This window comes from Protopterus annectens, chromosome 10.part0, assembly GCF_019279795.1.
Source record: "Protopterus annectens isolate FY-2018-M chromosome 10.part0, PAN1.0, whole genome shotgun sequence".
NCBI lineage: Eukaryota > Metazoa > Chordata > Ceratodontiformes > Protopteridae > Protopterus > Protopterus annectens.
The window spans coordinates 797,256,577-797,283,037 of record NC_056744.1 but is presented as its reverse complement, the minus strand read 5'-3'; the positions used below and the strand labels follow the sequence as shown (position 1 = coordinate 797,283,037).

At 35.4% G+C, this 26,461-nt stretch overlaps 1 protein-coding gene across 1 annotated transcript in view; it reads left to right on the top strand.

Moving 5' to 3' along the window:
* Window positions 1-15,948: 15,948 nt before the first annotated feature.
* Window positions 15,949-26,461, top strand: part of PALMD (palmdelphin) — a 648,769-nt gene continuing 638,256 nt past the window's right edge. The window contains exon 1 of the mRNA XM_044085619.1: window positions 15,949-16,235. The gene's annotated coding sequence lies outside the window, so the exon portion shown is untranslated. The remainder of the gene's footprint in view (window positions 16,236-26,461) is intronic.

Here is a 26,461-nt window from a genome sequence, read left to right as displayed (position 1 = left end):
TGTTGAGAATATCCGAACTCAAACTGTACAAAAAAACTTTGTCGTATCCCCTGTTAACAAACATTGTTGAAATAAGTTCAAATTTTTTTAATAAGTCACTGTCCTTTGTAGTCATACGAAAAGCTCTAATGTATTGTCCCTTAGGGATATTTTTCTTAACATGTTTGGGATGGTTACTGTTGTAATGTAAGTAACCATTAGTAAATGTTTTTTTACGAAAAATCTTACTCTGAAACTTGTTTTCCATATTGTCCCACCAGAGCGTAACATCCAAAAAGTTAACCAAATGGTCTCCTTCACTAAGTACAAATTTTAAAAATTCAGAGGACTTGTTAACATCTGCCAAAAATGAATCCACCACATCTGGTGCACCCTGGATGATAAAAAAAAGATCATCAACAAACCAAGTAAAAAAGTATTTCATAATGCTTCCCAATTTCAACCAAAACATTAGTTTCCCACCAAGCCATGACTGTATTGGCATAAGCAGGGGCAGCTGCTGACCCCATAGCGACCCCTGTTTTTTGCTTATAATATTTGTCGTCAAAAAGAAAAAAATTGTTGTTTAAGATAATATCTACCAAACTGCATACTAAAGAGATAGTTCCTACTTTCATTTTAGAATGCATAGTTAAAAAACCATGGACTGCCTCAACTCCTTCCTCATGGGGAATACAAGTAAACAAAGACACAACATCAATAGAAAACATTACATGCTCAACCAAATTTAGATCGACTAATTCAGAAAGTATTCTAAGTTTGTTCAAAAAGTCCCAAGAGTCTTTTAAATAGGACTGAAAATTCTGTGTTAAGGGACTTAAAAGAGCATCAACAACTAAAGCAATTCCTTCTGTTATAGAATGTGGTGAGGAAACAGTTGGTCTAAAAAGGGGGTTAACCAAATCCTTATGAATTTTTGGGATGCCAAATAACACCCCAACTCTAGGTTTTTCAACGACACAAAAGTCATTCATTTTAAAATCCATGTCACCAGACATTAAGGCTTCATATAAAAATGAATGAATGTTCCTATAACTATGATGTATGTCAAATAACAATATTTTCTCATACTCTACTGTGTTGTTAACAATGTCCAACATGTTCTATTTGTATTTGGCTACATCCATGACAACAATGTTACCCCCTTTGTCACTCTTCATAAATCTAAGGTGAGATTTTTTCTAAGGTCATTAAGAGCCTTGCGTTCTACGTGGGTCAGATTGTCAACCCATTTACCATTAGTTTTTAAGAATTTTGGAAGCTCTTGTAAACAAACTTCCTCAAAAACTCTAATAGTATTATTTAAAGAGGGTGTGTAAGTAGAAGGTTTAAAAAAGCCTTCATTAGAGCTAGATATATTACACATTAAGAACTGAAGGTTCAAGTTACGAGTGTATTTTTTTATGTCAATAACAGTTTTGCTGAATTCAGCCTTTCGAGTAGGAACAAAATTTAAACCACACCTTAAAATACACAACTCAGCCTCAGTTAACAAGGTATCAGATAAATTTACAACATCAAAGCTTTCACTAGACAACACGTTTAAAGTCCTTAAATCTCGTCCCCCAACGAATTTGAGCTGGTCATCATTCTGCTTTTTGTGGTCACTGTCCTTTTGGTGTGATTTCCTTTTTTGACTAAAAAAGTTTTTGAGACAGCATCATTACTAACATTTACTGAAGGATGTTGATTGCTACCATCAGTGTTTACATGAGAAGTTTCTTTATGTACTTCTATATTGACTTCACCCTTGTTCTGGTTGTTCTGATTATAAAAAAAACATTTTTAAAGGAACCGAGGGGGTAGTTCTCTTAACAGAAGTATCAGTTTTATTATAACTAAAAATTTAGTTCTGTTATTAAAAGATGTCTTGTTAGAACCCTGCTTCGGTTTGAAACCACCATCGTTGTCAGCATGATAGCGCTTTTGGTTAGAATCAAAGTTACTATAAGCATTGTCATTCTCGTAAGCTGTGACATCACGTAACAACTTAGTATGCTTACGGGAAGCTACTTCATTGATATAATGTTCAACTTCAATAAACAGTTGTTGATAGGCATCATTGACCCAAAATCCACCAGTAAATTATTAACTTCTTTGTCAACCTTTACAACATCTTCTTTAATCTGCACCATTTTATTTGTGTTGTTCTCAATTGATAACTTTAAGAATTCCAAACCAGCTTTGTTGAAAAAAATAATTAAAGTTTTAAAAAAAACATCTTCAGCACTTACCCCATTAGGGCACTTGAAAAATCTTAACCCTTTCGGGACAATTTCTAGTTCCATGCACCTTTCAAAGTAGCGGTTCTCCAAATCAAGAGACCAGTACTTTTTTTAGAAGTTTCCCAAGGTGTTCACATTTACTGTGGAATTCTTTGGTTTTGACCCTAGTAACACGGCAGTCGGCTCTGGTGAAAGGATCAAAATTAATTTCCAACATAGAATTAATGTTTCTGTGAAAACCAGCTGAATGGAAAGCTGGTTTAGTTGAACATTTGTCTTTGATGACATCTACTACCGGAGAAAAGACATTCTCCTTTTCCACATCAATAATAGTGTTCTCATCTCCATCAGCATTAGAAGAAGAGGTAAGGGTACTTACAACATGAAATTTAGATGTGAGCTCCTTTAAGGACTTCTGAATATCAGTCATAGTAGCCAAAAGTACTTGCACAAGCCCACCGTCTTTATCCGAAGGTGTGGAATGAATGGTAAGCTCCATTAACGGATCCACTGCTGCCTCGGCCATCGTGGAAACACTCAGTCAAAAACCAAGGAAAAGAGAGTGCAAACCAGATAAACACCAAAACAAGTAACCAAAATCAGGAACCAGTGATCGAGGCAAAAGAAATACAAGCTGATTAGCGTACCACACTTTATTCAACGCTTTCATCAAAAGACTTCATCAGAATACAGAATCCACTAGTAAAAACAGTGATTAAATAACCAAACCAATCAAATAGTTAATTAACACAAATTACTTAATAAAAAATCATTTAAAAGGACAAACTCTAAAAAACCCAATGTCAGCAAGCACCAAACAACACAAGAACGAAAATGATGTGCTGAGTATGAATAAAATGCAATAACCCTTTCATATTTATACACTTCCATTAATTACACAATAATATAATTGATAAAAAATTCCGCCAAATAATTAAAGAAACATTCCATTATTTTCATACATTATTCACTAATATGGCAACCAATAAAATATTCTACTCTAAAAAGCATGTATGTATAGAAAAATATATATACACAGGCTATATATATGAATATATAAATTAAAAATCTCTAAAATTTGTGAATATAAAAACTGTGTGTGTTACAATACTAAAGCCAATAAAAATAATCATAACTACCTACTCAAGCATATGTATGCAAATGATGAATAGACATATAAGCATGAGAATGAATCTGGTATAATAACACGTCCCAAATGCATACTGATAAATGTATACTAATATATCTAATTGAGCTAATGGCAAAATATACTATGCTAAAGCTAAAAAAGGTTTGATGCTAATAAAGTCATTGAGGCCAGGCAATCTTGTGGAATCAGTTAAAATTTGCCATTTATTGAGAATACAAAGCTGTGGTCTTCACCTCAAACTCTAAAAAACAAAACAAGAGAAAAAGTGTATAAAACACAGGAAAAGTTGAATATCTTAATCAAAATAAGTAATAAAATCGAAGTGTTTATTTAAATTAAATTTTCTATATTTTTTTATAATCAGAACAACCAGAACAAGGGTGACGTCAATATAGAAGTACATAAAGAAACTTCTCATGTAAACACTGACGGTAGCAATCAACATCCTTCAGTAAATGTTAGTAATGATGCTGTCTCAAAAACTTTTTTAGTCAAAAAAGTAAATCACACCAAAAGGACAGTGACCATAAGAAGCAGAATGATGACCAGCTCGAATTTGTCGGGGGACAAGATTTAAGGACTTTAAACGTGTTGTCTAGTGAAAGTTTTGATGTTGTAAATTTATATGATACCATGTTAACTGAGGCTGAGTTGTGTATTTTAAGGTATGGTTTAAATTTTGTTCCTACTCGAAAGGCTGAATTCAGCAAAACTGTTATTGACATAAAAAAATACACTCGTAACTTGAACCTTCAGTTCTTAATGTGTAATATATCTAGCTCTAATATAGGCTTTTTTAAACCTTCTACTTACACACCCTCTTTAAATAATACTATTAGAGTTTTTGAGGAAGTTTGTTTACAAGAGCTTCCAAAATTCTTAAAAACTAATGGCAAATGGGTTGACAATCTGACCCACGTAGAACGCAAGGCTCTTAATGACCTTAGAAAAAAATCTCACCTTAGATTTATGAAGAGTGACAAAGGGGGTAACACTGTTGTCATGGATGTAGCCAAATACAAAGAGAACATGTTGAACATTGTTAACAACACAGCAGAGTATGAGAAAGTACAGTTATTTGACATACATCGTAGTTATAGGAACATTCATTCATTTTTATATGAAGCCTTAATGTCTGGTGACATGGATTTTAAAATGTATGACTTTTGTGTCGTTGAAAAACCTAGAGTTGGGGTGTTATTTGGCATCCCAAAAATTCATAAGGATTTGGTTAACCCCCCTTTTAGACCCATTGTTTCCTCACCACATTCCATAACAGAAGGAATTGCTTTAGTTGTTGATGCTCTTTTAAGTCCCTTAACACAGAATTTTCAGTCAAATTTAAAAGACTCTTGGGACTTTTTGAACAAACTTAGAATATTTTCTGAATTACACGATCTAAATTCGGTTGAGCATGTAATGTTTTCTATTGATGTTGTGTCTTTGTTTACTTGTATCCCCCACGAGGAGGGAGTTGAGGCAGTCCGTAGTTTTTTAACTATGCATTCTAAAATGAAAGCAGGAACTATCTCTTTAGTATGCAGTTTGGTAGATATTATCTTAAACAACAATTTTTTTCTTTTTGACGGCACATATTATAAGCAAAAAAGTGGGGTCACTATGGGATCAGCAGCTGCCCCCGCTTATGCCAATACAGTCATGGCTTGGTGGGAAACTAATGTTTTGGTTGAAATTGGGAAGCGTTATGAAATACTTTTTTACTCTAGGTTTGTTGATGATCTTTTTTTATCATCCAGGGTGCACCAGATGTGGTGGATTCATTTTTGGCAGATGTTAACAAGTCCTCTGAATTTTTTAAATTTGTACTTCGTGAAGGAGACCATTTGGTTAACTTTGGATGTTACGCTCTGGTGGGACAATATGGAAAACAAGTTTCAGAGTAAGATTTTTCGTAAAAAAACATTTACTAATGGTTACTTACATTACAACAGTAACCATCCCAAACATGTTAAGAAAAATATCCTTAAGGGACAATACATTAGAGCTTTTCATATGACTACGAAGGACAGTGACTTATTAAAAGAATTTGAACTTATTTCAACAATGTTTGTTAACAGGGGATATGACAGCATTTTTTTAACAGTTTGAGTTCGGATATTCTCAACAAACAAGATTTGTTTTACCCAGCATTATTGAGGGTACCTTTAATTAACATCAGGGAAACTGGTGATAAGAACATCTTCAACAGTGTTTTTTTTGGTGCTGTTTGTTCACTTGACATGACCGTTGATTCTTTTGGTATCAAGAATTTATTAGAAAAAAACTGGTATATTTTAAAAGGTAACTCAGATTTATTTAAGATACTGGGGGGGCCGACCCAAATTTGTTTTTAGGAATCATTTTAACTTTAAAAGGTTATTAGAAAATGTTCATTTGGGTAATAATGTTAATCGATACTTAACACATAGAAAAGGCATGTTCAAATGTGAACAATGCAATTTTTGTAGGTACATTTCTGAGGGCCTTATGTTATGTTAGAACATTTGAACATGACACTTGAGGTCCCGAGTTTTGTTAACTGTTTAACAAGGGGGGTAGTGTATATTAGTTTGTGCAGTGGTTGTCCAGCGTTTTACGTTGGTATGGCCACTCGCACTTTGAAAGAACGTATGAGTGAACATCTTTACAGCATCAAGGTTAAGGATTCCAAAAATGCCTTATACAGACATTCTTTGGAATGTGTGAAGTTCAAGAAATTTATTTTTTCTATCTTAGAAGTTGGTCAAATGGAGCTGAGGGGTGGGGATTTTAAAAATTATCTTGAACAAAAAGAGACCATTTGGCAGATTAAACTTAGCGCTAACAGAAGCCTGGATTAAACGAGGCTACCAATATCAAGTGTTTTTTTAAAATATAGAAAATTAAATTTAAATAAACACTTCGATTTTATTACTTATTTTGATTAAGATATTCAACTTTTCCTGTGTTTTATACACTTTTTCTCTTGTTGTGTTTTTTAGGGTTTGTCCTTTTAAATGATTTTTTATTAAGTAATTTGTGTTAATTAACTATTTGATTGGTTTGGTTATTTAATCACTGTTTTTACTAGTGGATTCTGTATTCTGATGAAGTCTTTTTAAATAAAGTGTGGTACGCTAATCAGCTTGTATTTCTTTTGCCTCGATCACTGGTTCCTGATTTTGGTTACTATGCTTGAAATGTTAAAAAACTGTATGATAATGGAGCAATTATATAGTACTTTGCCTGAGAATATAAGTATCTGGTGAGCAGATCAAGAATGCAGCACTGCGGTGGAAACAGGAAAATATGACCTGTATTTGGACAGTATGATAAAATATGTGTAAAGGGGTACCTAGCACAACACAATAGGTATAAGGGAAGCTATGGAGGCTTTCTAAACCTTCACAGTAGGTTACATAAGAAAATAAAGACTAAATTCTGGGTGAAGTAGGTGACAAGACCTTGGAAGTAAAGGTTTCCAGTGTAACCAGATGGGGCATGTAAGGTCCAAATATCTACAATAATTACTTGGGAAACAAATAACATGGGAAAAAGCAAACAAAAGTAGCAATACAGTTTGTCTTGAAAATGTAGTTTCTCCAATTATCACAATAGACTCCATCCATTCCTGGTAGACAGAAGAAAAATTGTTGTATGATGCAGAGAATAGTGACAGGGTTTATAGTCTGTTAGGTAGCTAACAGAACTTAGTCCTTTGATTTTTTTTTGTGTTAGAAAATGTTAATTTTTCTAGTTAAACAAGGTGTTTGGAGTGGCTCATTCCAATGGTGCACTGTATTCTACAATAGAGCTGATGCAGGAAGAATGGAGACAGATTTTGAAATCCATATATCTGGAGAATATATACTTGGCAATTAATCAGCCAAGGGAGAAGACTTTCTTAACTTTAGGATAGTTTGTTGTTGTTGTTGTGTCTTTCGGCTTTTCCCAGTTAGGGGTCGCCACAGCGGAACTCCGGTCCGCTAATGATTGGCAGTTGATTTTTACGTGCTGAGTTAACTTTAGGATAGTTTATTTTTGATATATGTCCCTAGATCTATATTCATTGCGGTGTTCCATTTAGGAGGTTATCAGTAGGATAAATGTGTTTCCCAAGGGCATCTGCACTGCATTTATTAGGTATTAAGCTTAAGTTAATGGTTGGTTCAGCAAGTGCTGGATCTAGCATGCCCCTTTGGAGGATATATGTACTCATGAGATAGACAATAACTGTACCTGGTTTAAAACCATTTAGCAAACTTGGTTAGCCATAGAGTATTGGCATCTGCTTTCACATCAGAAAAGTTAATGGCAAAAAGAAGGAGACCCAGGACAGAATGCTTTAGGGAACTACTAATGGCATGCCGTTTAGGCGAGAATGTATCATCAACTTTTCCTGTGCATGTTTGATCATACAACCTGTTTGCAACCCATTGGTGATATAGGGATCTATGTTTACACAAGTGAGTTTGTCAATAATGTTGATATAAAGAATCATGTTGAAAGCCTTTGGTTCAGATAAGCAGTATGGCTAGCTTGGTCTTTATCAATGGCATCCATTACATTTTTGAAGAAATTAACCAAATTAAAAAGAGGATTTACTTTTTTACAAAGCCAAATTGATGAAGGTCAAGAGTTTTTTAGGTCACCAATTTAATTCTCTACGAAGCTGACCAAAATGCATTCCATGATTTTATAGATGATGCTTCTGAAGTTGTTTATCAGGGTTTGTGATGGTACTGCCCTTATGGAGTCACACTATAATAGCAATATGTCAGAGGTTGAGTGTATACCTTCTGGAGGGACTAAGGCTGAAATGATTTAGGAGGGGTTCAGCAATGCCATGCTTCATAGTAACTAGGAGACAGCCTGCTAAATCATCTGGGCCCATGGAGCTATTGTTTTTGGTTTTGGATAGAGTTTCTAGGTTTAGTCCACAGTGATTCTCGGGGAAGGGATGTTTATTGATTCAAGGTTGGGTCAGTGAGATGGCTGAAACAGGAACTGAATTTGTCTTCTATGACAATGGTCATGGCTTTAGGATTAGAATAGGTTGGACAGTTTAACTAGAGATCAATGTATTGTTGTGTATTACCTCTAATACTCCTATACTATAATTAGAAAAGCATTATAGATATCAATGCAGGAAAGTAAGTAGGATAGTTTAACTAGAGATCAGTATAGTGTTGGGTATTACTTCTAATACTCCTATACTATAATTAAAAGGGCCTTATAGATATTAATGCAGGAGAGTAAGTAGGACAGTTTAACTAGAGATCAGTATAGCATTGGGTATTACGTCTAATACTCCTATACTATATTTAAAAAGGCCTTATAGATATCAATGCAGGAGAGTAAGTAGGACAGTTTAACTAGAGATCAGTATAGCACTGGGTATTACTTCTAATACTCCTATACTATATTTAAAAAGGCCTTATAGATATCAGTGCAGGAGAGTAAGTAGGACAGTTTAACTAGAGATCAGTATAACATTGTTTATTACTTCTAATACTCCTACTATAATTAAAAAGGCCTTATAGTTATCAATGCAGGAGAGTAAGTAGGACAAGTTTAACAAGAGATCAGTGTAGCATTGGGTATTACTTCTAATACTCCTACTATAATTAAAAAGGCCTTATGGATATCTATGCAGGAGAGTAGGTAGGACAGTTTAACTAGAGATCAGTATAGTGTTGGGTATTACTTCTAATATTCCTACTATAATTAAAAAGGCCTTATGGATATCAATGCAGGATAGTAGGTAGGACAGTTTAACTAGAGATCAGTATAGTGTTGGGTATTGCTTCTAATACTCCTACTATAGTTAAAAAGGCCTTATGGATATCAGTGCAGTAAAATAGGTGGGACAGTTTAAAGAGAGATCGGTATAGTGTTGGGAATTGCAATTAATACTACTACTACAAAGGGATTATTGATTCTAAGATTAATACTATAATTAAAAAGGCTTTATGGATGTTAATGCAGTGGAATAGGTAGGACAGTTTTAACTATTACTTCTAATACTACTACGATAAAAGGACTATTGCTTCTAATATTACTACTTTACTTAAAAAGGCCTTATGGATATTAATGCAGTAGGTGAGTACTTTCACTTCATATTTTGCTTTAGGCTTCTTAATGGTTTGCTAGAATTCTTTGCTGATATTCTGAAGTACTTTCATATGGAGGGAAGTTGGGAATATTTTATATGAAGAAAGTATTTATTCAAGAGTTCCACCTTAGGGGTTTATTTTTGAATTTCCCACTATACCTATGATGAATGGGGCAGAATTCTCTAGCCATTGGTATAAATTGATAGAAGTAAACATCTTATGTAAAGGCCCTAGGGACTGGATCAGCAGATGGGGCTGCTATTTAATTTCAGGGTCTTAGCAATGTTAGTTTGGCTTTGGAGTAAACTCTGAATGAATATATATATATATATATATATATATATATATATATATATATATATATATATATATATATATACATATATATATATAAAGCAATGATACAACTCTTCCAGCACCTCCTTTAAAATGTGAATGCAGTAAAATAAAATACAGGATACAAAAACCAAGCTTCAGGCAAAAAAATGTTTTCACCCTATGGCATCAACAGTGTAAACCAGGAAATAGCTGCGTCAGTACATTTAAGCCCATGATTTAAAGCTGCAATCCACATTGAGGAAGCTACAGTCTGCATTTAACATAACGAAGTTAAATAACATCCTCTTAGATAAACAAAAACAAATGAATATATTCCCACATTATTTGGTTTGTTTCTCACCAATACTAAATTATACCAAAATCACTTCATCTGTCAACATTCAAAATAGACCATATATTCAGAAGATCACAAAGCAGATAGATCAACGATAATCATTACATCCTGGCTTATATAATACACCTCAGCTGATGATCCACATCTTCTCCTTTTGTGACAATATTTTATGTTTAGAAGTATTAGACAAACCCTCACCCATTACCATATCAATACCTATGAAAATAAAATGGGCTGTAGAATGTTCAAACTGGTTTTAAAAAGAGTGCCCCTAGAACACCTACAGTTAATATCACTTAGGTGGACCGCAATTCTCTGTTTAGAAGGTCTTGATGTCTGAGCAATGTAGAAAGCTCCACGTTGGCAGACTGCCATATAAACCACCCACTCATTTGTGCATGTTATCAAATTTCTAATATCATAAATCTTAGATGTGTTAACAGACATAAATGACTTAGTTTTAGAAACAATTTTATAGTAAGTACAATTACTACAAAACGTACTTCCATATAATCTACTTTTTTATTGTTATTGTTATTTTTATCCTCACCTATCACACCCCTTTTAAAGCCTGAAAAATATTCCCCTAAAGTTTTTCCCTTTGATAACCAAAATGGCAATAGGTATCTAAACTTTGATCAAAAAATGGGTCTGTTTTCAACAAATGCCACTGCTTATTAATTATCTCTTTAACCTTAAAGGTATTTGTTCATAACATAGTTATAGATCTAGGTGTACACATATCCTGACCATCCAAATTCACTTTCACCTTATTTTCTAACAAATCTTCCCTTGGCTGATTAATAGCTACATCATAAGCCTTTTTTTACTAAGCTTTTCCTACATCCCCTTTTTCAAATCTTTTTTTCATTTTTTAGGCCTCTAGTTTAAACATCTCATCAGAGCCACAAATAAGCCTCAGTCATAAAAATTGTGCTGTGGGAATATTCTCAGTGACATGGTCAGGATAACAACTTGAAGCATGTAACAGAGAATTTTTACTAAAAGGTTTATGATATAAACTTATGGCAATGCTCCCATCAATCTGTTTTGTCACATTAGCATCCAAAAAATGTATGTTAAACAAATCCATCCTATCAGCAAAAACCAGACCAAAGTGATTGGCATTTAGATATTTAACAAACTGACCCCACTATTCAAATGTACCACACCAAACATACCAACAGTCATCAAGGAAACACCACCACATATTTAGGTATTTCTATAGGGATTGTCTACATTATAAATGAAATTAAGCTCAAAGTACCTCATAAGTAAATCTGCATATATGGGGGCAAAAGTAGCGCCCATCCCTGTACCCTTTATTTGTAAGAACCGATCAGCTCGATATCAAAACACATTATGTTCTAATACTATTCCAAGTAATTTCAGCAGAAATTCCACCTCATCCTCAGTTTACAGCTGTGAATATAACAACCAATATCTGACTGCAAGTATCCTACCTTGTTGGGGAATACTAGTATACAAAGATTGTACATCTAGCGTACATAAGTAGGAATTTGTTGGTACCTGGATCTCATTCATTAATGCAAGAAACGCATTAGTATCCTTAATCTGTGCCTTTACAAACCTTAAAAGTGGTTTGATCTTAGTTTCAAGATACACTGATTAAGGTTCAATGAAACAGCCCATCCCTGAGGCAATAGGTCTGCCTGTGGGTTAATAACCGACGTGTGGATTTTTCGTAGGATGTAAAACCATTGTGGCTTGGGATCATCCACTATTAAACTGTTGTACCAAAGTATCTAAAATATCCTCTTGAATTTTAATCTCTGTCAAAAATCTGTCCACAAATGATTTAAATTCAGAGCCAATGTCATATGGCAGTTTACAATATGTTACAGAATAATTAAATTGTTTTATCACCTCTGTATCATAATCGCCTGAATACCAAATTACTATAGCAGCACCCTTATGTGTGTTCACATGACAATATTCTCATAATTTTTTAAAAAATATTAATTGCAATTTGTCTGCCTCTTAGTTAAATTGTGACCATAAATTTTAAAAATATGTTTTTGACTTACTGAATCACCTGTTGCTTGAATATTCTAACTTCATGATGATACAGTGGCTGAAAAGTAAAATGTTAAAACCTGAAAGAGGCATCACTAATTTTTCTTGCTTGCTGCCTCTGGCTATAAAATATTTCAAATTTAATCTTCAGCAAAAATGTTTTACATCCATAGCAGTAGAAAACTGGGAGGCATAAAAAGATGGAATACACCCCAAGCCTTTATTTAATGTATCCATTTAATCCTTTGAAAAGTTTTGTGAAGTCAAATTAACCACTAACTGGTTCTCATTGTCCTCACTGTCCAACTTGGTATCACCCACATTATTTATAAATGCTCCATTCACTTCTCCATCAACTTCTTGAATATTTCTTCCATTATTCCTCTTCCTGTGTTTCCTTCCACCTCTCCTAAAAGGCCTCTAGATCGTTTATTGGCAGGTGAATTAAGGTCAAATATCTCACCAGTATCAGTATCATTCTCAGAATCAGAATTGCTGCATGTTCAATTTTAAAGAAATCTGCTGGGGAAGCAATGCTGAATCTAGTGCTTCAGAATTCTCATCTAACTGTTCAAATACTGATACTGAGACTTTATGCAGATAACCAGCCATTTATACTTTAGACTAGGACAAAACAGTAACTCAAGGCAAACATATAAATGACTTGTGCCAAGATTTGTCATGGAATTCAGAAAAAGACTTGAACTTCAGCTCAGAAAACAAAGCTGGACTAAAGGTTATTTCCCCAAGGGAGAATTTACTAAAAATATTCCACTTTTCACATACCTTGTAATGCAGCTTGAGTCCCCACTTACATTTTTCTGAGCATATAAGCAAAACCATAGACATCACCGAGTCACTACTAAAGAACAGTTTCATGGTACCCAACTTCCATAATAAAACTTAGAATGTTGCCAGTAATAAGGGCACCCCATTCATACTCTAAAACATACATTTCTTGTATTACAAGGAGAATCCTTCACTAATAAACTAGCACAAATTAAATAAAATATCTTCTTTTATAATTCATTTCAGAAGTAAGAACATCACTATGTTTCGATGGAACTCACTGCTTCCTGATGGAATCCTGTTGTTAGCTTGAAATCACATTTCCTGAATACAAAAGCTCCCAAAATGTTTCACCGAAAGCAGTTTTGGTAAAACTCAGAGTAAATCTCCCCATGTTGGAGGGTATCTCCCAACCCCCTCAAATGAAAATATACAAACTCTGAGGTGACACAACAGTGGAGAAATGGGAAGTCTCCACTATCGATGAAAGTGCTTTTAGCAAAACATTTTCCCTGAAATGGCACTTGATGAATTCACTGCTGATACACTCAAATGCTCCCTCAGTGATCAGCCTCAAAACCTAGGTTCTAAAAGCTACTTTGACTTACAAAATATTGCATTTAATTCATTGTTCATCTCTTCATAGTTTGTTTAGTTGAAATAATTTACTAGATCCTGTGCCTCCTTCAGTCTTCTTCATTTATATTCTTCTTTTTTTCTAACCCTCCCAACCTATGATGTTATGGCACAGTCCATTGTCTCTGGATTGTTTGATAAACCAATTTTGCAAAAATGTTTTAATTATTTAATGACTCAGGGAGATGTAAGTTGTGGGAAGGCAACCTGTCCCCAGCACACCCATGCAGAAGGCTTCACCCCTGCACCCATTGACTTCATGTAACATCCTATGTGATCCCACAGCTTAAGGGGAACAAAGAAAAATCACACAAACTCTTAAATCCACAAAAATAACAGACCCAAGGCACTCAATCCACTCCACAATGTATTTATTAAGCACTTCCGTCCCAAAAATAAGAAGCCTAACAAGCCTAATAAGAAGCTTAAGGGGAAGTTAATAAAGTTTAAATTAAATAAACTACCCTTTGCCATGACAATTTTCTAACTGTAGAATAAAGCTTTTATGTGCAATGTTTACTCTTTTTGCAAAAACATAGGCATGTGTCAGCATCCCATTTTCATTGGAAAGGCATTACAACTTGGAAAAGTCACACAAAACTTTTATTACGTAATGAAGGACTTTAAACAAAGCAAAACAAAAGAAAAAACTGCAGTCTACACAAAACTGTGTTTTCTTTTTCAAATTTCTGCCCAGATATATAACACAATGGAAACATCTAATTTCTTTTTAAAGTATTTTTTATGTTTAGGTCATTATATGGAGCTTGAGTCAAGACTCAACATGGTGTTACAGTGACATGAGCCTTTGGATCGCTGTTACTTAGCCTGCTGGTACATGATATAGACTACATTTCTTTCTGGCCTCACACTCAGCATATGCATAGCAATAATAGTACACTACAAAGGAAAATGACTGACATTTTGCAGATTACGTTCTTATTCAGTAGAATTAAAAAATATTGTTTAGAAAATAATATTTAATTCAAATAGAAAACAGATATGCATCACATGTCATTATCCAATAGCATTTAAAGTGATATTAACCTCTGTAGACCTGTTTGCAGGCTTTACCCTCACTCAATTATGTGATGATAACTTCTTCAGATCTACTCAGAAGTTTTAGCCCTCACTACATCAGATGATGGTAATTTCTACAGAGCTATTCACAGGTGTCACCATTCACTCCATTAGGTGAAACTGCATCTATAGATATGTTCATCGGTTTTATCCCTCACTCCATCAGGTGATGAGGGACTATGATAATCTACAGTAATGCTAACATTGATACAACTGCATGCCATCCAAAACAGTCTGCTTGCTGCCAATAATGCTTTTGCCCTCATTTAAAGTTAAATGTGCTAACTGTGCTGGTATTTTGGCATTAGCTTATCCTAAGGCTCCTGCCAATCCAGATATATGTCTTGTAATGCTTACATTTCTAAACAGATTGGACTTTCTGCAATTTAAAGATGAACACATTGCTTGCAGTAGGACTCAAGAATGCATGCATTTGGCATTAAGTAATGCAAATAAAGTCTGCTGACTCATTTATGAAGGTGAAAAGGTACAGGTTGCAGTTCACACTGGTGCGGCCCTGTCTTGGTAGTAGGCATTAATGCTGTTCCATACACTATACAAATGATATATGGCATATAAACCTAACTTTAGCACTACTATTACCAGAGAGATGTCATATTTGCCATCATTGTTTAGATCAAACTTTCAAATTCTTTTTGTAATAAAAGCAAAACATGTTTACTTGAATACTGAGATTTGGTTTACTCATAGACGTGAAAGTTATTCTTAGATTATTTAAAGGGTCCTTATGAAATGCTTTGAAACATCTATAGGGGAAGAAAAACATCAGTCATACCTCTTTGCACTAATTTATTTCCAAAATGAAAGTCACCTTTAACTCACAAGTAGATGCAGAAATATTGATAATAAGGAAGCCAAATTGCAAGGTGGTGGTTTCACCTTGTATGCTGTTTGACTTGCTGATTAGCTTTACTGTTGCTTTTTGAATTGCCATCATCACATATCAACATCTAGCTCACATTATGAATGAAAACGTGTAAATAAATCATAGTCAGTACACCACGTGTATGGCATGTTGACATGAATGAGAAAAATAAGCTTCAGACCATAAGAAAAGTAATTCTAATGGAAACATTTGGTAACCACCCAGCTAACAAAATACAAATGCATGAAGTAATTTCCTTTAGTTGATCAGAACAGTGGATTGTTTTGTTACATTTGCCTTCTTAAACACAATTTGCAGGTCGGTATGCAATTAAAAAAGGTGACCTTGTTCTGAAGGCTAGAAAACAAGGAAAGGGGGGGGGGGTTACATTCCTTATGAACATTAACTTCTTTTTCAGAAAGTAATTCTTTGCCAGGTTTCTGAGGAAGCATTGACACAGCAAACATTTGACAAGCTGTTCAGTGAAAGTGCCTGTGAAAACAGAAAGTCAAAGGCTTTTCTGCCAGGCCACAGAACTTCTCAGCATTTCTGCAGAAAAAGATTGCAATGAGGGATTGATAAGTCTTGTGGCAAGAGAAGTTTGCTCAGCATACCTACAGAACTGCATTTTTCATCAAAACCTTTGACGGCAGAAGACAAAGAAGTAAGTAAATTGACAGTTTCTGTTAGTTCAGTTTTATCAAAATCAACAATATTTGGTAGTATATTTTATGTTCTCATCAGTCAGATGTATTATCTATTCTGCAAAAGTGAGTTTGGAAATATATTTTTTGATGCACACAATCTGGAAAATAGCTCTTTCTAAAATATTTTTGATAAAGTATGCTAATTTCAGATTTTTAACAATGTGATTGCTGAAGTGTAATGATTTTAATCAACACTATAATTTTCTACATTGTTTTGAGCTAAGTGAAATATGTTAGCACTTTGTATGAAAGCTGGCCACTGGCTGCACTGATAAACAGACACAAAGTGAATGGGTGTGTGTAGTCATTTGTGCTGTTTTCAACGTTACATATTCACCAAAATAAGGGAATGCACATAACAAATAGAACGCTATGAATTTAAACTCTGCATGCTGTGTCATAAGTATCTAAGGGATGCCAGCAGTGACTTAATGGAAGTTTAACGCATTTGTGTAATATGAGTAAGAACTAGAACAGTGTTGCTAATTATATAGCATCATAAGTTATGCAATTAAAAAATATAATTGTGCTGTAGTATAACTTATTGTATGACTGTATATGTATATCTGTTCAGACTACACAATTTAATTTTTATGCAGATATTTCTTGATCATGTTACACTGAAACATTTGTAAGCATTGCAAATACCAGGTAATGAAAATGTAGTACAGTTCATAAAAATGAACTTCTTGAGCATAAAGAACCTGAAATACATATGAATTCTTTAAAACACATATAGAATCACTGCATAGTTCATTATGCTTTGTATTATTTGTCATTCTGTTACTTTATTCTTCACTATTGGGATCTGTATAAATGATCATTACTTCCTCAGTTCTTTTTTTTTTTTTTTTTTTTTTGCCTGCCAACACCTTGTATATTAATTCTTTACTGATAGCATTACACCTATAGCCATACAGATAGATAATCATGTCAGAAGCAAACCTATGATGGGAACCATAAACAGAAATGTCGGCAAACAAGTTTGTTATCCTATTTATATACACATGTTTTAGTAATGAAGCAAAAAATGGGAAACTGTGAAAAAAATGTTCTTCTTTCGGCTTTTCCCGGTTAGGGGTCGCCACAGCGGAACTCCGGTCCGCTAATGATTGGCAGTAGATTTTTTTTTACGGGTGCCGAGGTGCCAGCTCAATGCCCAACCTTCAATGAAGGCACGCCCATTCTATGCATGTCTTTCGAACGCCACTTGCGGGGAGGACATGCAGACTCCACACAGAAGGTGCTCCAGCCAAGAATTGAACGGGAAAACCTCTGGCTGTGAGGCAACAATGCTACCGCTGCACCACCGCGGACTGAAACAGTATAAAAAATAAACATGTGAAACTGGGGAAATACTGTTTTTGTGCAAGTGATACAATAAGCACTAGGACTCTTGAAGAAAGCATGAGGAAATATAGAATCAACAGAGCCCTGACTGAAGGAGATGGGGATGTGTGGAACGAAGAGCCATTTTGTCAGCTGACTCAATCAGGAGTAAGGGATTTCTTCGCTTGATCTGACACATTTTTGGTGATGACAGCAATGCCATAATCATGTAGCAGATTGCCATTAAAAATTTGGCATAGAAGACGGTGGAGCTAACTGATGATATGTCTAGTAATGCTACACCCAGTTAGGCAACGTACAAAAAATCCCCTGGAATGCAGGCAGCATATATAACACTGCCTGCTGTATCACCCTGAGTACTACTCCTTCACAACCCACCATTGAAGGAGTCCCAGCCCAGAGGATAGTGCAGGGAAATAAGGAAAAAATAGAGTAATAAGGAACAGACGTATGGCAGCTGATAATCAGCTAAACAACATACAAAGAGGGCCAAGGAGAAAAAAAAAAATAAAAAGCAATGCAGGCTCTATTTTGTTTCTTTTTCTCAGGCTTAAGAACAAAAATGTTATTGCGTGCATGTTATCACTAACAACTCAAAAGCTACTATATTTTTCCACATGTGGAAACATTTTTAAGGGTTTAGGTAATGGCATTATTTCTCAATGACATTATAATATTTATTCATTGTTTTATTAGGTTACATTGAGAATCAAAATTAGAGGGGCATAGTGTAATGGTTAAAGGACTGAACTTTATAGGATTAATCCAGGGCTTGCATTTTGTCAGTTTCCACTAGTATGCTAATAAATTGCAACATCATGAAGTTTTAGTTCCTCCTCTGAACTGAGCACAGCACAGCAAATGGGTGCAGTTTTGTGTGTACTACAGTACAGAAGCAAATATTTTTTGTGAGTCCAAGATACAGTAGACACATGAAATCTTGTGTATAATGACAATTCTGTTTTCTGCAGTTGTACTGCAAAAAAAATGGATAGGAAAAGGGTATAAAACTGTTCCAAACAAAGCGTTTCAGTTATAGGTCCCCCTAAATAGTTATAATTGTGTCTTTATCTGGCAGGCAAGACATTTGACTCCAACCTGCAGCCTGTCAAGGGCATTGATTTGTAGACGTATTTTTGTTTGACTAGTGAGATCTAGCATTGCAAAATAGTGAGGTCATCTAGAAATGTGAGAGTTCATCAGAATTAAAACAGTGAATCCAGTCCCCAGAGAAAGATCTGAAATAAATAAAAGTGTACATTTTGAAATGATGCTGCATAAATCCTGCTTTTATGTGCACTGACACAAGTAATACTTTATGCTGCAGGCTGAAGGTCACAAAAGGGATTAAAAATTACATTTTAAATTAGCAGTCATTTTCAGTAGTTGACAACATGTATCTAAATAAGACATGGCTTTCACATCTTGCAAAACTGGTAGCTGCAATAGAAAATTTGCTAAACTATTAATTACTCAAAGTGTTGTTATGAAAGTGTGATATAGGTTTCAATTTAGTGGAACTGACTACAGACAGGTAATCGGAAAGTGAAATTATCCTACATAACTGGAGTTACTGATTAAGTCTATTAACTCTTATCTGAGTACAGCTGCTTCCTTTTCCTTTGTTTCTTTGCTTTTACTAGCTTGGTTAACGCTGCTATTATATGAAGAACAAGTAATTTCATTAACAGCATAACAAAGCTGTAGTTTCAGGTCAGAAGGAACATCGTCTCCTACATGATACCAGTCATTTATACGTGGAGAACAGCAGAATAGACTCAAGTATTATGTGTGTGTGACTTGCTATATTAAGATATTATATAAACTTTTGATCAGCACCTTGTTTTGATTGTAGACCATTTTACCTGTTAACAAACTTCTTGACTTTCTCTTTACATGCCAGCGATGTAATTTGCACTTCTACAATTCATATCCTTACACGCATTTCAACCTACATAAAGTATTTGTAACGCGCAGGCAGATGAAATGTCAACAACACAAGCCAGCATATAATTCATTAGGAGGCAATGTGTAATATTATGTCTGCTGTATTTCATGCCCAAGTGTTGTCTCTTATTCATGGTCATATGAGGAATGTATTAATTTGTTAGACTACTAAAGCTACTGCAGAATTTTATGTGTGCATTTGCATTTGTTTACCAGAAAAGTCTGTGCAGGCCTTTAAAGATCTGTTTTCACTGGATATCCTTGGAGAAAAGCTTCATTTCAGCAATTAGAAGGACTTGCTTCTGCTTGAGGTTGCATAAGAACTTGTTCTAAAGCTATTCTCCTGTACAATACCTGTATTTATTTTAATTATATATCTGGTTACTGAAATGTGTCCAAAGTATACTTTTGAAGCATGACCTGGGACAGTGGCAAGAAATAAAACCTATATTATTACATAAGTGATGCAGTGAGTAGCTAAGCATTGCACGTGACATCACACAATATAAAGATAACTGCAGAATGTAATTGTTACATAGGTGATGCAGTGAGTAGCTAAGCATTGCACATGACATCACACAATATAAAGATAACTGCAGAATGTAATTGTTACATAAGTGATGCAGTGAGTAGTTAAGCATTGCACGTGACATCACACAATATAAAGATAACTGCAGAATGTAATTGTTACATAAGTGATGCAGTGAGTAGCTAAGCATTGCACGTGACATCACACAATATAAAAATAACTGCAGAATGTAATTGTTATGTAAGTGATGCAGTGAGTAGCTAAGCATTGCACGTGACATCACACAATATAAAGATAACTGCAGAATGTAATTGTTACATAAGTGATGCAGTGAGTAGCTAAGCATTGCACGTGACATCACACAATATAAAGATAACTGCAGAATGTAATTGTTACATAAGTGATGCAGTGAGTAGCTAAGCATTGCACATGACATCACAATATAAAGATAACTGCAGAATGTAATTGTTACATAAGTGATGCAGTGAGTAGCTAAGCATTGCACATGACATCACACAATATAAAGATAACTGCAGAATGTAATTGTTACATAAGTGATGCAGTGAGTAGCTAAGCATTGCACATGACATCACACAATATAAAGATAACTGCAGAATGTAATTGTTACATAAGTGATGCAGTGAGTAGCTAAGCATTGCACATGACATCACATGATATAAAGATAACTGCAGAATGTAATTGTTACATAGGTGATGCAGTGAGTAGCTAAGCATTGCACATGACATCACACGATATAAAGATAACTGCAGAATGTAATTGTTACATAGGTGATGCAGTGAGTAGCTAAGCATTGCACATGACATCACACAATATAAAGATAACTGCAGAATGTAATTGTTACATAAGTGATGCAGTGAGTAGCTAAGCATTGCACATGACATCACACAATATAAAGATAACTGCAGAATGTAATTGTTACATAAGTGATGCAGTGAGTAGCTAAGCATTGCACATGACATCACACAATATAAAGATAACTGCAGAATGTAATTGTTACATAAGTGATGCAGTGAGTAGCTAAACATTGCACGTGACATCACACAATATAAAGATAACTGCAGAATGTAATTGTTACATAAGTGACGCAGTGAGTAGCTAAGCATTGCACGTGACATCACACAATATAAAGATAACTACAGAATGTAATTGTTACATAAGTGACGCAGTGAGTAGCTAAGCATTGCACTTGACATCACACAATATAAAGATAACTGCAGAAAGTAATTGCTACATAAGTGATGCAGTGAGTAGCTAAGCATTGCACATGACATCACACAATATAAAGATAACTGCAGAATGTAATTGCTACATAAGTGATGCAGTGAGTAGCTAAGCATTGCACATGACATCACACAATATAAAGATAACTGCAGAATGTAATTGTTACATAAGTGATGCAGTGAGTAGCTAAACATTGCACGTGACATCACACAATATAAAGATAACTGCAGAATGTAATTGTTACATAAGTGATGCAGTGAGTAGCTAAACATTGCACGTGACATCACACAATATAAAGATAACTGCAGAATGTAATTGTTACATAAGTGATGCAGTGAGTAGCTAAACATTGCACGTGACATCACACAATATAAAGATAACTGCAGAATGTAATTGTTAAATAAGTGATGCAGTGAGTAGCTAAACATTGCATGTGACATCACACAATATAAAGATAACTGCAGAAAGTAATTGTTACATAAGTGACGCAGTGAGTAGCTAAGCATTGCACATGACATCACACAATGTAAAGATAACTGCAGAAAGTAATTGTTACATAAGTGATGCAGTGAGTAGCTAAGCATTGCACATGACATCACATAATATAAAGATAACTGCAGAATGTAATTGTTACATAAGTGATGCAGTGAGTAGCTAAGCATTGCACATGACATCACACAATATAAAGATAACTGCAGAATGTAATTGTTACATAAGTGATGCAGTGAGTAACTAAGCATTGCACATGACATCACACAATATAAAGATAACTGCAGAATGTAATTACTTTCTTTGTGCTTGTTATCCCTCTGCTTGACAACCATTAGTCGTCATCCAACATGCAGAATACATTATAGAAGAAATGAATGCAACAAGATGTACTTAAACTGATTTTACGTAAATCTGACGTGCAGTACATTGAGGAGACAAGTTTAAGTAAGAGTAAGGAGCAGGTCTTTATATAGATCTACAGAGTATGAGGTAGAACATAGGAGAACTATAAATGAAGAAGTTTCAGAACAGATAGGTAAGAATTTATGTTTGCAAATCCACAGTGATCTCATTGGACAACTGCCCATTTAACTACTGAGCAGAACTTGATTGGTTTCCTTCCAGAGTAAGTCACTTCTTTACTGAAAATAGATCTGTTTTTGCCTGTATTAAAGCCTTGGGTCCCTGGAATCAGCAAGATGCAATATCACAATTTTATTTCCTCATCAGAGTGTGGCATACCACTCAACTTCTTAGAGCAAGAAATCTGGACAAAACCATAAAGAAAAGTAGGACAAAGGCCCCGAAATAGGGACAATTTTTAAATATTGCTCGTACTGACTTAGAAAGTTGATAAAATAATAGTTTTTGCATTCGCATGAATTTTCTGAGGGGTATGAAGTCTGAAACGCAAATGTCTGTCATTATTTTCTAACTTTAATCTTTAATGATTTGCTACTAATTTAGCCAGAAAACCAGTAATTTATGAAATTCAGACCAAACATATGAGGCATGGGTGTGGTTATATAGCAGTCTTCAGAGTCTTTCAGAGTCTGTCTGTCTGCAGCTGTGCAGCTTAGATGACCGAATGTCCATGCATGACTGTTCAAGTATGACTGAAGAAAAAATTCCAAATGATTGCCTGACTAGATAAGTCTATGTAGTGCATGTCCCTTTACAAGTGGAGGTAAACCTTAGGCATGACTTTGTTATCAGCTGTTAATACATAAATCTTTTTTCAGTATCAGTGTATCGCTCTTTGACAAAAATATGTTTTTAAGAGAGAGAGAGAGAGAGAGAGTGATGGATTTGGAAACATCAAGATCTCTTCCATATCATATGATTTTATTACCCCTTTTGACCTCCTGACACCTTAAGTACACAGAGCAGAATGGTGACCAGTTGATATGTCCAGCTTTGAAGTTCATTCCATAAGAGTGGTGCCACTTGGTATGTATGTCTTTTGTGACTTGAAAAGTAAGCAGATACTAATATGCATAGCCGAAAGGAGTGCCTGATTTTTTTTTTAATTGCATGCCTGTCATGCTCTTCGGTTTTCAGTGCTTTTATTGCACACTGACACATTATATATTCACAGATTAGCCAGGATAACACACTGAAATACATGAAGTAAAAATAAATAAAATCAATCAATACCCAGTAACAATGGTGCTATATAAGCAATATACCACAGTATACACAATGGCATTAAGAATAATAGTAATAACATTAATAAATATACTACCAATAAATTTATGGCTATGAATTAGTGATATATTTTCTTTTGATCAAATCGGGCTAGGCTTATAACTGCCCCAGGGCAGATAGCCTAATATGAACCTATAAACCTAAGGCTTTTTATTAAATGTAGAAAACGGGAAGAATATACTAAGTGAGAATGAGGCTGACAGTGGAAGTTTTGCAGTAACAGTCCAGATAAGCAGGAGAATATTCAGAGGGAAAGTGAAGATGGGGGAGAAATGATCAACTGTCAGGCGTTATGTTTCAAGAATGTGATGGGGGGGTGAGATTTAGTGGACACTATCCAGTCTATGAAGCAATAACATTTGGTAGTTTATTTGTAGTAGCTGAGAGGAGAGGGACAGATGATATCTATCAGGTTCAACATTGCAGCTGTAAGTACACTTCTCAAGAGAAAGACGTAAGTGGGATCGTTATAGAGTGCATGATCTCCTGTGTGTTTGGATCTTAATGGGTAATGTTATGCAGCTCTGCATGATTTGTTAGAAACAGATTGACAGAAGTTATCAAAGGTTTGTACAGAATAACTGAAAACAGAAGTGTGATCCTTTCAATGACTGAAAATGTGTTTCGAATGTTTAGAAGGATGCAAAAATGGTTTCTAGTGTCAGCCAGAGAGATGAGCCTGCATATTTCTTCGAATGTTTTTAAGATCTGTGGTATTTTTGGAACTGCCCAGAGTAACTAAGGCTGAAACATGTCTTGGTATTAAGATGCATTTAGCCATACATATGTAAGTGTTGAATGTTAAGGAGACCACTGAGTACCAGGTGCTATGATTATACTGAATATATAAGAATAATCAATTATTTGAGTTATGACTTTTTAGTAGCAGTATCAATGTGGAAGCAGAAAGAAAACTTGTTAGTAGGTATGGTAGCAAACTATTTGTAGTTTTCAGCTATGTGGATTTAATTATTCCAGGGATCAAATTTGCTAACAGGTGTAAAGGAGGCCAACCTTTGTGGAGTAGCAAATAATACTTTAGTTTTTGGAGAAATTGACATAAAAGCAGTTTTAAGGAAAGGGATAAAGATTTTGCCAAAGGTCATCAGTAGTTATTTTTCTATTTCTCAGGAGTGTTTGCCACTGTTTACAAGGAAGAGATATTAAGCATCAAAATATATATTGAGCACTTTGCTTTTATTCATCAGATCATTATAAGGAAAAATGTGCCTTACTATACTTTAAAATTCATCTTCAAAATACTGTGAATATTAAAGAATTTCAAAAATAAATTAAATACAAAGAATAAAAACCACAATGAGACCATGACATAAGTGGAAAATAGGTTTGATGAAATGTGTGATATCCACTCCTGTTTATCTTGCACTGAGTGTTAAGTTGCCCTGCACTGAGAATGTCACAGTACAGTTATTCTGAAATGAAGATTAAGGATCTAAGAGAGTACATCCACTTCTTTTTTCCATATTTTTGTTTATTTTATAGTGGGCAGAATTCAGGAAGTCTCCGTGTAAGAGTTGCAAGTCTTACACGGAGGCTGCAGTTAAACAGTGTGACGTCAGCATGCCATGCATATTCATGAGGGCATGCTGACTCACACTCAAGGCTAACACGGTCCATGTAAGAAAGTAGGGGGCGTGTCCGCAGGGCGAGTCCTGCAAATGGACATGCCCCCAGAAGAGGAACAGTCCCGAAAGTAAACCCCCACGAGAAAGTCCGCGTAAATGTCAACAAACACAACACAACACATGCCCCCACAGACTATAAACATAAAATAAATGTACCAAGCCCGCTAGCTGCAAACAATAAAGGGTATCCTCCGGTAAGTCTCCAAAATAACTCCACTTCACCACCTCTCAAAATACGTTAGAATATCTTGAAAAAGTTGTCGGACCATAGAGCCACAGCAAAAAAGTTTTATTGTATACCACACAGCAAACAAACAAGATTGTATATACTGAGTGAGGCACATGTGTGCAGATGTATTGCAACAGGTGCCTGGTGACAAAGGCATGGCGTGAACACCAGTGTGGATACTGGAGTACCATACCCCATTCCAAAACACTGACACCAGTAACCACCACATATGTGCATGCCTGCCCACCACTGCATGTGTCAGGGGGGAACAGGGGCAACAAGTGTACAATAGGCTCCCCATTGATATACACAGTGGCACACTAGTCCTGTAATACCTGTACATGGTATGTGTCAGCAGACATGGTTTGTCAGCTATGGACATGTAGGTCAATGTACCCCTCTACACCCCACAATGTCCTACACGGTATGTACCTCCCATGGCAGCTACAGATATGGAGAAGGACACAGTCATACGTAAGTAACTGTGTCAATGCACTCAAACACATTACCTATGCAGAGTGACTGACAAGACCACAGAGTGCACCCATACTACCTACATAGAGGTTACCACTGCTGGATATACATAGTTAAATCACACCCATGACAGTTGTCCAACAACCAGGGTAACACCTCACAACATCCACAACCAAATTACCTATGTCTGTCGTCCTTGTCACCGCAGTAAAGAGCACATGGTGGAGGTACAGGTCCCTACCCACAGATAAGACATACCCTGGAGTAAACCACACAGCATTAAGAAGCAAGGCTCCCCATGAGTAGATGTCAGACATACCCCTGCTGAATGTTATGCAGATAGGTAATATGCCATATGAGTCACCCTGTGTAACTGTTTGACAGGAGCAGGTACGATCACATCACATCACATGTGTCACAAGGGGCAGGGTAGCATAACAGTATGCTGCTGTAGGCCCAGGGCCAATAGCATACTACCTTCCTAAGACACAATGCACACCCACGAACCCATTGCAAACCAACTATGTGAGGTGGAATGAGTGTGCCAGTGACTGGGTGCATGTTATG